The sequence below is a fragment of the Columba livia genome, chromosome 3 (genome assembly GCF_036013475.1).
Source record: "Columba livia isolate bColLiv1 breed racing homer chromosome 3, bColLiv1.pat.W.v2, whole genome shotgun sequence".
Taxonomy (NCBI): domain Eukaryota; kingdom Metazoa; phylum Chordata; class Aves; order Columbiformes; family Columbidae; genus Columba; species Columba livia.
In genome coordinates, this window is record NC_088604.1 from 91,329,257 (window position 1) to 91,342,881 (window position 13,625).

The window sequence follows — 13,625 nt, forward strand, 5'->3', positions numbered from 1 at the left end:
CCTTTACACATTATATGCCTAAATTTCAAAGATTTCCAAAAGACTCATTATTTCCCCTGGCATTAGCTAAACATGCTGGAGTTCAATATCTGAAAAAGGAGGTTTGCTATGTTCCTTTAAAGCAGCAAGTGAAAAACCCAGCCTCTGGCGTTTAAATCCAGAGCCAAAGCTAGGTCACATCAGCTCTGATGCAGTTAAGCATTTAGGTAGGTGAGTAGGCAATGTCACTGCTTTGATTCCCAGGGGCTATTCTCATGTTTAAAGTTAAACATGTCTATCTGCTCTGCTGAGCTGCAGCCAGTGTCCCAGAAGCTCACGTGAAATGAGCACTTCAATGCTGAGGGGCCAAACTGCCCTGTGGGCAGATCTATGTTCAGCATCCTGTCATATGGTGGCCTGGACCCTTCAGAGGAACAGGGCTCAACCTTAATTCTGTTTATTTGCCCTGGATAAGAAGAGCAGACATAAACTTACATGAGAAAGGAAACAGGCTTGCTGGGAGATACAGGACATACATAGGGATTAGGACTGAAGATATGATAGTGAGGACTCTGTTAATGAAGAAAGGTCCTTGTCAAATGGCCCAAAAGCCTTAGGTTGAGCTTTTACAGCTCTGGGAAAAGACACCAGGGAATAGTGTGAAGTTGGGGAGTGCAGAGCCTGGTGCTTTAAAATGATGGCTTCTGGGGTCTACTATGGGTGGGGATTGTATAGTGCTGCTGTTTTTCTTGCCAGGTAGGAGGAAAGGGGATGAAAGAAGGAAAACTGAAGTTTGAAATTGAAGTTACTGTTGTTTGTTTGGTGTGTGCTTGTTGCTTTTGTTGGCTTGTTTTTTCTCCTGCTTGGATTTTGGTTCTGGAAGCTCTAGACCAACATTAAATGACCTCAGTTGGGTCATAACCCTGTGATGAGAGAATCTGACATGAAAGAGCCTATGGCTAAACCAAATAATCCCGTGCTTGAGGAAAACTTTATTCAGTGTTGTTGTAGGCTATGCTTTACTAAGTCCAGCAGAGGTAATCACCTTGCTCTGCATGCACTGCCACGTGAGCAATCCTACCGTGTAACATATCCAAAGTCATTATAAGCTAGGAGGGAACAAAAGTACTTTTATGTAGGAAATGGCACTTTATGAGGAAATGGCATTTAGAAAAATGGGAGCCACCTTGAAATGTTGATCCTCTGCTGAGGTGTTTTATGCATGGCAAATGGGAACTAGATTTTCAAAACCGGGAAAAGGCAGAGCAGCACCATCAGAATACTTGCAACAAGGACAATGCCAGACACACTGTGAGTGAGAAGATTTGCCTGAGACTACAGGCTGAAATGCAATCTGTATTGAAAAAAGAAAAAGAAATAATTAAACCTCCTTTTCCATAAGTGTTCACATGATACAAACTTCATCATGTGAGCATAGTACTTTTTATGTGTTGTAGCTGAAATACTTCAATAGTGCCTAGAACAGATTAACGAGTGAATAAGAACAAAGGTGAGACATAACTCGAGAGAAGACTGTTGGTGCATCTGCTAGAGGTTAGCAAGGATTAGACTCTGCAACAGCAAACACCACTGAGAGTATGTGGGCTGTCTTCTCTTTTGCCTTCTGACTGCTTGCCCACCAGCTTAACTAAATATTCTTAAAGATTTTTGGTGTTCATGGCTAATTTGTTGGACCCGACAAGTACTTTCCCATCCTGGTTGCGGAAGACACAGAGCTCTCATGTGAGCTGCAGACATGACTTCAGTGAATGCTTCAATCTATTTTCACTTTGACAGCTGTGGGCCTATGGGTGGTCCTGTAATTACGTAAGAAACTCAAGGATTAAAATCTTTCCTGAAAATAAAAAATCACCTAATATAAAGTAGATTTTAGTAAAACTATCCAAGTGGGTTTTGTAAGGGCTTATTTCAGTGCCCATTGCGCCCTTAGATATGTTTCACCTGACTTTGGTGACTACTGATGTGAAGTGGGCTGCTTCATGGAAAACCTGGAGGAAAATGGTGATGATGCTATATTAGGACTGTGAACAAAAGTCATTACTCTCACTAGCATCAGTAAACGGAGGGAAAAATATTTTTTCTTCGTCTTTCTTACAGAGAAAGAATATAAAAGTTAGGAAGAAAGGCCCCAGGGCAAAGAGAAATATGAGACTGAGTCAGAGCTTTCAGCAGGACCTGACTCTGGTTGGGGTTTTCATCTTTATGCATAAAATGAGTGTAGAATACTGAACAGCTAGTGAAATCAAGACTTATATGCAAAATAACTGAAGTGGGTGAACTTGGTATGTATGATAGCTTAATTTTTCGACCTGCAGAATAAAATATTACAAACTTCCCAAGAAATGCAGTCATCCTTATTTCAGTACTGAGTGCTCTGTGGGAGTTGCAGCACTGATTAAGTTATAGCCTGTGGATTTCAAGTGCCTTTTTTTTGAGTGCGACAATGAGGGTTGTTGATAATGAGGTTAAACCTCACCTGGAAACCAGGTGGTTCGAGGAAGCTGAACCACAACACTGTTTTATGCACCGTGATCTGGGCCTTGCTCAAAGGTCGGCTGGAATAGGCAGACCTAGCAGAAAAGCAGCAAGCGACAGGCAGTTTTTCCTTGCTCTCTAATACAGAGCAGGAAAAAAAACTTTGCCCTCTTCACTTCAGGTTTTCCACAGTGGCACTGCTTTGGCAAGGAAGGTACATGGAAATCTGTTGGGTTTTATTGCTAACATGCAAAGTTTTATTGATGGTTCTTGTTGATTTGGACTCTGTGTGCAGCAAGCTCCACGTTTTGCAGAGCTGCAGTGAAGTCATGAAGCTCTACACGAGTGTGGAAGCATCCTGTGCAGAGATATGTCACTGTAGGGTTTTAGATGCTGCATGACAGAAGGATTATTTGCTGCAAAAACAAGCAGGTTTGTGTTTGAACATGTTTCAACAATATGACAAAGACTTGAAAAAAATTGCTCCCAACTTTAATTGAAGAGGTAATTGCTAAGAAGAAAAGAATGGGACTACTGCTTTTCTTGGGTGTTACCTACTCAGTTGGCACATCTCCAAAATCAGCTGATGCAGAGATAAATCTGCATTTTTGGAGAAAGCTGTAGGTAATCCAAATCATATACTTGGCTGTGCACTCCCACTCCACTCAAATTGCTTTCTGAAGTGATGAACACACAAGGAACTTGAATACACTGTGGAGGAATAAATGCTACGATAATTTAAAGGGGGAAAAGAACCCACGAAGCATGCTGAGCTGCTATTTTCCAACTTGTGAGTTGGATATTCTTTTTTCCTGAAACTGTTGCGTTGGCTTTCTCTCTTAATGTTCCTTTCTCTGCCTGTTGAAGGATAAAATGAGCCCTGGTGAAAAGAGAAGCCTATGGCTTGAAGTCCTATTCTATGAATTGAAGTGCGTCTTAATTTCTGCTTAGACTTTTTGGCAACTGTCTCCCAAGTGAATTTAATTCATTAAGAAAATATAGCTTTATTTCTCTGTTTGATGCGTATTAAGTTCGGGTAATGTTCAGTCCCAACTAATGTTTAGCTCAACGAAGAGAAGTTTTGTTTTTCATTAACGCCCACAACGTAATCAGTATCTGTGGATATATCATCTTTTATTGCTTCTACAGCTTCATTTTATGCCACCCCTATTAGATGCATGATTTTGCCATTTCCCTTGTTAAGTTCTTGTTTTTCTACCAAGCACTGTGGTGTGTGCATGTGACATAGCAGGATGGAGTTGCCAAGCACAGTCTCATGGGCAAAAAATCCCTCACAATTCCCTGCCTTTCTGTTAACGAGTATGATGCCTTTCAGACAGATCTTTATTTTTTTCTAAATGTTTGCTTGAGTAACCTTTAGAGACAGTGAAGAAAATTCTTGTTCCTACCAGGATCAGTGTGAGACAGGCAGAAAATTCCAAGTAGGCATGATGGACTATCTGCCATCAGTGGGCCAAGGACACTCTGCTCAAAAGCACACAACCTCACACCGATACTCAAATATTGTTTCTGTTTCTTCCTAATTGTCTAGCCCAGAATTTACTTGCCAACATCTTAAGGTCAAAAAGTAGAATGTAGTTTGTAGCCAAGACCCAAACTGAGGGAAAACAAAGGGTCTTTTGTGAAGGAAACAAGAAATGCTGCATATTTCCTTTCCTAAGCATAATTAATTATCTCTCTGACCCCAGCTGCATGATCCTTTGTATGTGACATAAATAGTATATTCCAACAGAAGTGGTGAGATGCTGACTTTCTGGGGAACATAGGTAGGCAAGCTTCTAAGACTGACATGAGGGACATTTAGGTAGTGTGGACAAAGGCTCGCTCTCAAAATTCATGCTAGCAGCCTTCTCATCTGCAGAAGCTTGGGTTTTTTCAAAGCAGGTTTTGAAATGTGTTATTACAGTAAATGCAGGGCTCTAACAGTGGTGCTGAGCTGATTATCCTGGAAACCAAAGCTCTCAGCTTACCCAAAAAGCCTAGCACGGGGCAAGCAGCAGAAGTGGATGTTTCCCCACCTTGGCCCCCTCTCCAGAGGGGAGAGCATCGCTGTGTCCCTGTTCCCTGCGGGTTCTTCGCCTGCCAAGCTTCTTGTAATAGAGTATTGACTCACTGCCACTTGAAATATCTCACATACTGAAGTTGCCCAGAACTCAAAGCGTACTACCTCTGCATTAATTGAAATGTAGCTTTCAGCAGCCTTTATAAACGTGCTCGACTGTAGTGTGAAAGCATTTGTTTCCAGCGGAGATCCTGATAACTAGTGAGATTCAGGAGTGGTGACTGACCTTTGATCATCGGCTTTCAGCTTGGCTTGCTGCCTTGCTGGGAGGAGGAAGGGAAAGTTCTTCCTTATAAAAGCCAACTTCATGTCAGTGTCTTCTGTTAACATTCAGTTTGTTTAGCTAAAAACATGCAGCTTTGAAGGTCCTTTTGTACTGAATTGCTTGGCTGTGTTTCCCAATGATACTCCCAGCTCCGAAGTTATGTCTTCATATTTAATCTGTACGTGACTCTCATTTTGATGGATAATGCAGCTGCTGCATTTCCAGGCTTTGCCCATCTCCTAACTTTCCCCTCATTTCACCTCAAAACTCCCTTGGGATTTTTCTCGAGGCTGCCAAAGTCAATGTCACATCTTCTTTGGCACCTCCTTAGCCCCACTTTTTAGGGACAAAACCTCTTCTTGGAACCTGCCCAAGTGCTGCTGGGACTGCGCTCCCCCAAGGGCTGCAGAGGGAGCAGCTCTGCAGGCTGCTCTGGCTTTTTGCCATCATCCGACCTCTGGGAGAACCAGGGCTCTCACGCTCACAGCTCCGTCAGGGTTCGTTCCTGTTCATCCTCCCCAGGCTGCTTTTTCTGATCGTTCTTCATGGCAGGAGGGTCAACTGACACCTGTTCAAACTGAGGTTTTAGATTGCCATCTGCTATATGACCTGGTTCATCCTGTGACTTTGGAGTAATTTATGCAATCTGAGCTTGAGGCCATGCTTTTCTCTGAAATTACTCTGATTTCCTTTGATTATATGAAAGCCCTTTAGCCCATGTTACTGATAATGTAGTTCATTACTAGTGGGAACAATAGCAGATAAGTATCTTTGGCTTCCACCACACCCAAAACAAAACCGAAAGATTACTAGCACCTGGCAAGGGAAGCTTAAAAAAAGGAAATGCAGAAAGGGGAGCAAAGAGGTCACAATATTTAAAAGAAACAGGTGTAAATTGAGCACATAAAACAAATGTATCCGAGGACGAAAGCTAAATCTGCAATGGCAGCTGCCCACTTTGAACGGTGTTTTTTCATGGTGTGCTGCACCATTACACTGTAGGTTAAACAACCACTATGTAAGGTCAATGGGCCATTCAGGCATGTGCTAATTTCACACTATGCCATTGTTAATAGCCAGGATTTAATGGAAATTACTCTTTGTTGGTATCTAGTCTTCTAAACAAGTTCTAGACCATTTTGATCTGCTTTGTTAGAGGATCAATTCGTTGTTTCTGGCAATTTTCTTGTTGGAAAAATTATTCCATCTTTAAATGCGGAGAGATGTGTGCTGTTATCACTGTTGGTGTTCTCCTCTGCTTTAGTTTCACGCTTTCTGGTGTTTGACAAGGTCCATACAAGTAGACATGCAGAAGAGGGGGAAGGAGTAAATCTGTGAGTGGGTTTAACTCAGTTCTGGGACGAGTTTAGAAATGTAACTGTTTTCCATTCTTGTACATATTTTTGTTGTCACCATTAATGGTATATTTTGAATCTGCTTGGTTGTAACAGGTTACAAGCCACTTTGTGTTTTGCCCAAGACATTGACTGTTTGGAAACCCATGTTGGTGTCTTCAATTGATTCATCGTATACCACTGTTGTACAGTTTCCTAGAGAACACCAAATTTTGATCCGGTGTGAACTGATGCAGTTCTACTGGCTTTAGCACTGCTGCTAGATCATCACAGTAGCATATACCTAAAGAATAATTTTCACTGGACTTATGAGAAGAGGCTTATAAAGGCCACCTGCCTGGGAATTTCACTGCCTTTGTGGTCCTCTGGATTTTGCAACCTGCTTTGGTTATTAGTATTCCTATTAACAATCTACCTGAATGTGCATTAGGAAACATTAGTGAGCACCTTAACCGTATGCCTATTGTTAAGCTCTGGAGATTTGACGTGCCACAGCAATCACAACTAAGCTGTGAAGCCAGGAGGGCCTGATTCTCAAAAAAAAAAAAAAAAAAAAAGAAAATTGAAGATCATTCAAATTCTGGATTTAGAAGCATGTAAGTAATAGGTCTCTGTGCCTGTCAGAATGTGAATGACATTTTTGTGTGTTCTAGTGAATTCACATTTTAAATCTGGGATCAAAGTGACATTGCTCAGTAGTCCACAAGGTTCCTTTATTGGGCCGAAACCCAGCCACAAGCCGTCCTTGCCTAAGTGGAGTTTCTGAGTGGGGGCTGGGGTCTGGCCTGGGTTTTGATGGCTTAAGCTATGGTGAGGACCATATGGGTCTAGTCTGGCAACCTCTTCTTTTTCAGTAGGTAAGCACATTTTGAAGGTCCGCGGCAAGAGAGCATTTAACAAGCCTCTGCTGGAATGAGCACCAACAGATTGTAAATTGCCAAGTGCAGTGTAATTGAATCTGATGTCTGGCTTTTACAGACTGTAGTAATTGGAAATTGCTTTTCTTTTAAATATATGCCATTCCTAGGATGGGTCCTTCTTGAAACTGTGATCTGATAATTTTTAAAGACATAATAATGTGAAGTAAGAAGTAGTATACAGTCCCCTTGGTACTGTTGGAGAACAGCAAAGTGGAGACTTTGGGACACTTCCTGCTGTGTCATTGGTATTAAACTAAGTCCTACACAGTAATTAACAGCTTAGCGAATACAAACTCAGTCCTTGAATAGCCACGGCCTGGAGCCCAAATATCAGTGCTCTGTTCCAGGTCAAACCCAATGGCCTGCAGAAGGGCTGAGTGGAAGCGGTCCCATGTCACACTGGGCAACAGGACACAGTCTGCTGCCAGTGTCCCCTCAGCCAGCCCGGCAGGTCCACGGTGGCCCAGCTCTGCTCACACCTCTTCAGTCACACCCCTTGTCTGAGTGCAGCCCTGCCTGGCGGCTAAGCAGTTCTGTGTATAATGCAGGGGATCTAAAAAAATCTTTCTTCAGCCGTGGAAATACAATTATTTCCACATTTTTTTTGTTCCTATGTGTCTAGGAGATCTAAGGGTAAAGTTTGAACTTAGGGAAACAAAGTAAAACGGATGAAGTCTAGACCTGAATGCTGTCTTTGTAGTGTTGCAGACTTGCTGATTATGGCACATGCTCTTTCTCCTCCTATGTCCCTTTTCTGTCTCAATGTCTTTTTTTTTTTTTTTTTTTTTTTTTTTGACATGCAATGACAGCTACATTAGTTACCTAGGTACTGATTAAAGATTGTGCAGAAAACCACGAACAGATGCAAGGCCTGGGAGCTTTAGTGGAGAGTCTTGGAACTCTAGCTATTTAGCTTCGTCAGGAAGGTTAGGAGTTGATTTGCTTCCTATAAAACACCTTCATGGTAAACACTGTATTGGTCACCAAAAAGTGTTTGAAAGGCTCAAGGGAACACATAGAGATTGGTGAAGAATGTCTCAGCCAACCTGAGGCTAAGCCAACTCAAAATAGAAATTTGGCTTGTACTTTAAAAGGGTGGTATATTGCTGAGAAAACCCTTCAAAGCAGTGACCCTTCATTTCCTCTGCTTTAGGACAAGACTGAATGACCTCTCAGAAGACTCATTTCAGCCAGATACTTAGTTAAACAGATGGTTATTTGGTTCTATATGGAGTTACTGAGTGAAATTAAAAGGGTGGTGATGCATAGGAGATTAGAGCAGGTGATTTAAATGGTCCTTTCTTGCCTTAAACTCTGTGAGTCTATAACAGATCAATTTCTTACCTATATGTGCCAGATGAATGGATACTCTAAATTGTGCCTAGGTCTAAGCTAACAGCCATGAATTATAGAAAATTCAGAATATGATAGAGCATAGGATCTTTTGTAGACCTTTCCCCACATTTATTTACCCTTTTTCTACGGGGTAAGAAACATTCCCAGTGCTCTTAGATGACGCTGCAGGTAGAAGCTGACTATGACCTACTCCTTGCCCTTAAAACAGTCGTGTTGTTGCCATCTTTGTTGATGAGGAGGATGTACAACCACTTCTGCTGTCATGCAGTTGTAGGAAACATCCTGATGACCAGGTACTTTAGAGTTGTCATGGGAGAGGCTGCCCAGCACCTCCTGTTCCAAAGGCTGATCTCTTGTAGTTTCCAAGTACTTCAAAGCTGCCATCCACCTGCTCTGTCTGCCAGTCAAGACAATCTTGTTCTCAACTTTCTGTACATGAGCATTTGAAGACAATTATCATCTGCAATTGCACGCTGCCAAGAAGTGGTTACAAGTTTGGTTTCAGTTTCACATTTCTTATTTGCTGTAGCTATTTGGACTGGCCATGGCATTTTGCTCAGTGTTTTTCCTTCATGAAATCCATCCGCTGGTATCTTCTCATTTAAAAAAAATGTATTTTGCATGCAAGTTCCCCACATAGCCAATGCTTCCCCAACTCCCACCTTTTTAAGGCAATACAGCTTGAGTAGCCGCATGTGCTGAGCAGTGGTGTTTTGGAAGAGTGGGGATGTGTTATTGGGTCGTAGGGAAGGAGGTGGGATTAGGTACGTGTTGCCTGTTGCTTCCATAATTTCAGTCGGACTTCGGTGTGAAGACTTCTAGCAGTCGGGTGACTTTAACGAGGCACTTGAAATTAGACACCACTCTTAAATTGAGGTCTTAATAAACTCTGTATAAATAACATTAGTATGAGGGATTAAAGGAAGAGCCTCGAAGGAATTTAAGGGCATGGGGTTGATGGTTCTCCTTACGACACCCCTTCGAACCTGTGGCCAAACCCCACTGTTTGCCCTGCAGTATTCCTTGCTCTGCCGTGCCAAGGCACTCGTCTGATTTGGAAGCGGTAACAGTTTCACATATGTACCATATTTTAAGAATGATTGATTGGCTTCAAGGAATCAAGAGTTTTAGTTACACCTATGTAACTCTGCTAATGAATATACTTAGCACTAACCTCTTTGTGGCTACTCAGAACTACCTCCACACACACACTGAAGGATTTCCTATGCTTTTAACTCATTTTTTCCATGCTAATGTCAGAGCTGGCATCTTTTGTTCTCTGGTAAAGGCAGAAGTGGCATTGTTCCTCTCTTCCTACGACACGGTGTGCTGCCTGTACATTGCTCCCTCAGAATTCAGAGCTGGCCTTCACTGAGAAGGTACTGACAGAAATTATTTCATTTTGTATTTTGAAGGTTCCCTATGGCCATATAAAATAGATTCCATTTGAAAGTGTCTTTCTTAGTCTTTTTTTTTTTTTTTTGTTAGCATTTAAACCACAATGTTGTGCTGAATGTACTTGAATAGAGTATACCCTTTCAACTTTTGGGTTCAAAATGTTAAACCAGATCTGTTTATTAAATGTTCAATGAGCATGTTCTCTGCTGCTCCTGTGGCAGTGTAGTGTTGTGGTATTTCTACAGAAAGGCACACTGCAAGCTGCCTGGACCTGAGAAGCGGTTAGCAATGTATGGAACACAAGTCAGGGGCTCTGCTGTGAATTCCTCTACCAATCTGTTATGTGATCCTGAGGAAGTTGTTTTCCTGCCCATTTCTGCTTCTTCCCAATGTCTGACAATACTTAATGTGTTTCCTTAGAGAGGTAGTAAATACAGCATTTTAGGGTCACAAACTAAATTTTTCAATTCATTTTACACTGATGACATTCCAGTCAGATTACATAAGACAAATGAAGAAGAATTTGGTCTTCACTAGTTGGAATCACAAATACTAAGCCAGAATTTCAAGGGTATTATCTCCTCCATAAACAAGCCACAGACATGTAACCTCATGAGGGTATTTGCTGGACAGTGTGACTTTGAAAATGCAGCTCGCTGTGTGCAGGCATTCTGTAAAATACGTCTTGTTCCAGAGTATCGAGCAGATTCAAATTGACAATCACAAATTCTCATGAGAATATAAAGTGTTGCATCTTACATAAACTAAAAAAAAAAAAAAAAAAAAAAAAAATCAAACACCACAAAACTCCCATATCTGATTCTGATATCACACACTGAATTATTTCTTAGTGGGCTACTGACCAATTCTACTTAGCAAGTTAATTTAAAAGTACTGTTTATTTATACCTTCCGTTTGTCTCCATGGTAGGAGGCAATGGTTTCATTTTGACTGACTACCCCATACACCTTGTGTTGCAAAGCCATTATTTGAGATGATAAAATTCCTCTTCAAAAATTCCACTGAGTCCAACTTTAACAATCAGACATCAAATGATTCACATATGCAAAAGTTTGCTTTTACTCAAGTTTAATTACAGAAATTATTTAAGTGGTAAGACCTCCCCAAGACTGATCTTTCGTAATAATATACAAAGTTTCTGCTCAGTATGTATGCACTATATATGTGTGTGTGTATATATATATATATATTTATGTAAGGTGTTAATGCAAAGCCCCATCTTCATTGTAAATATGACATTGAAATACTGCCAACAGCATACCAGGGTATGTGTATGGCATTAGGCTGTGCAGTGAAGGCACTGTGTCTGTAGCTGCCTCAGCTTTTCCTATAAATCTTAGGGGATATTCACTATATAAGTCTATATGTAGAAAAACTACGTAGGCTATACCGCAGAGAGCAGAAGGAGCTTCGTCTACAAAATGTACTTTACAGAAATTTCCATGGGGAAGGAAACATCTAAATAGCTTAGTACCTCTGAAATCAAATATATGGCAATTCTGAGATTTTTCAAGCACTGCTGCCTCTGTTTCCTTATGAAAAAGTAGCTGGATGGTGCCTGTGCCCATTTCTCAGACAAACAACTATTCTGTTGAGCATTGCTGATTATCCAGATGAGATCCAAAAGAAGAGAGCTCCCACTTTGCTGGGCTCTGCTATGCCACAGCCGGTGATGGACTCTTCTGGCTTTGATATCTTCTGTCTGTGGATCGATGCAGTTCCACTAAGCAAAAAGAAATACAACATTCATGGGGAGAAAGAGAGAAAGCAAGGAGATATGTCTCTATTTCTCAATGATGCTGGCAGGCGAACAGGAATGCAGACACCTGGATTTTGGTCTGTACTCTCCTTTTCAATATGCTACACATGGCCCAGCAGCTAATAGAGAAAAGGAAATCTCTTTTCAGATATCAGATCCCAGATTTAGGAATTATCATCAAGTCCTCTTTCTGTGCCAAGCAGCTCCTGGCTAGCTGAAGAAGCTCTCTCGCTATTCTCACCTGTGGATCTTGTATTATGAAACAAGGTACAGATTTCTTTCATGGTCTCTTTAAATTAAAAAGCAATCTGCTGGGTCTTTGAGAAAGATTTTGGTAGGTCAAATGTAATTTTCCATGTAGGATTTGGCCAAGACACATAAACTACTGTCTGCAAAGTAGTGAAAGCTTTGGGGCCTTAAAATGACGATTAAGTAGTATCTATAAACCTCTATTTTTGTCTCAGATAAATATCTGTGCATGCTGCTGCTGCCATCCTTTTGCAGCATTGTTAAGCACTGTCTCCGAAATTTTACTGTTGCATCATCTCAACTCAGCTGCAACTGCAGATTAAATAAGAAGGAAAGCAAAGCTTCCTCTATGTTTTCTGCAGCTCATATACTATAAGCATTACAAGGATAAAATAAATGTGGGGGGGCGGAAGGGTGTGAGCAATAAGTACAGCTGTAAGCCTATTTTCTTTGTGCATTTTAATAGAGATCTCCCACTACGCCGAAGCCTGTATGTGGCTTAGTAACAGCTCTCTCTGCGTTGCCCTAGCCACGACTCGTCATTTGCTGCACATCCAGTACCGAAGGCTGGACCCTGCTTCATTACACAGCGTCTTAACCTTGGTTTGCCCTTCTCCCCGACAACAGCTGCTTTGTTTCCTTTTGCCAACAGTCAGACATCACAAATTCCTTCTCTCTAAAGCCATTAAAACAGAACCAGTACCACCCCAAGTGGTTTCAGAACTATCTGATTTAGATGCTGGAGTCTGCTGCAAGGCCAAAAATAACTCCCCATTTCTTTCTCCTTCATTGGTGAAAGTACAAGAGAAAGTGGCCAATGACAGACACACACATCCCCCATAGGCATCGGAGACAAATCTATTTCGTGGCAGGAAAAAAAATAACGCTCTTGAAAAATGTTTCTTTGCTCAGGCCAATAGATACAGAACTGCTGCATGCAATTTTGCTGAACCGATGCTATCACTTGAATGGCTCATGGACTACATAAAATGCATTACATAATTATATTTTTAAACACTGTCCCCAGCTGTGCTGATGCACATAAAAGCTGTGTTTACAATGGACTCTGCACATGTAATTATTTTGTGGCACTAGCTCTGTGCGTTTCTTGATGGATGCTCCATGGTGCATAAAATTGTAGCTTTTTATCACAGATTCTTGAATATATTCTTCAGCTGTTTCGGCTTTAAATACTCTGCTGTCCACGCATGGGTGAACAGGACTGATGCCTGGAAGGGCTAAATTATAGCATCCGAGGGAACACCTTGAAGTCCTCTGGGAGCAGCAGAGGGGGAAGATGATGAGTGTTGAAGTCAAGGCACCTGGGTCACAGGAAGCCCTGAGCAGCAGTGCTGGCTGCCCCTGCACGACAGGTTTGCTGCACTGCTCCTCGGGCTGGAGCAACGTCTCCACTTCTCTTTGCCCTGCACATGTTCATCTCAGACTAATTAACACTGTGTGGAGACAGCAGCTTCACAGCACAGGGAGGCTGGGCAATGCCTTGTGCCTGTGTGGGAGCGAAGGGGCTGGGGGCTGCTGGTGCAGAGTTGAACAGAACATGGCCCGGGTTGTCAGGATCAAAGAGCAGCTTTGATTTATTTTCCATTCCATTTGTATACAGCAAGCAAGCTCCCAGCATTTCACTGTGAGCTCCCCCTTGTCTGTTCTCCATCCAGTTGTGGAATACCTAACGTTTCTTTATGCAAGCACAGTAGTTGATGTGTAGGACGCAGTGAAGGGGACA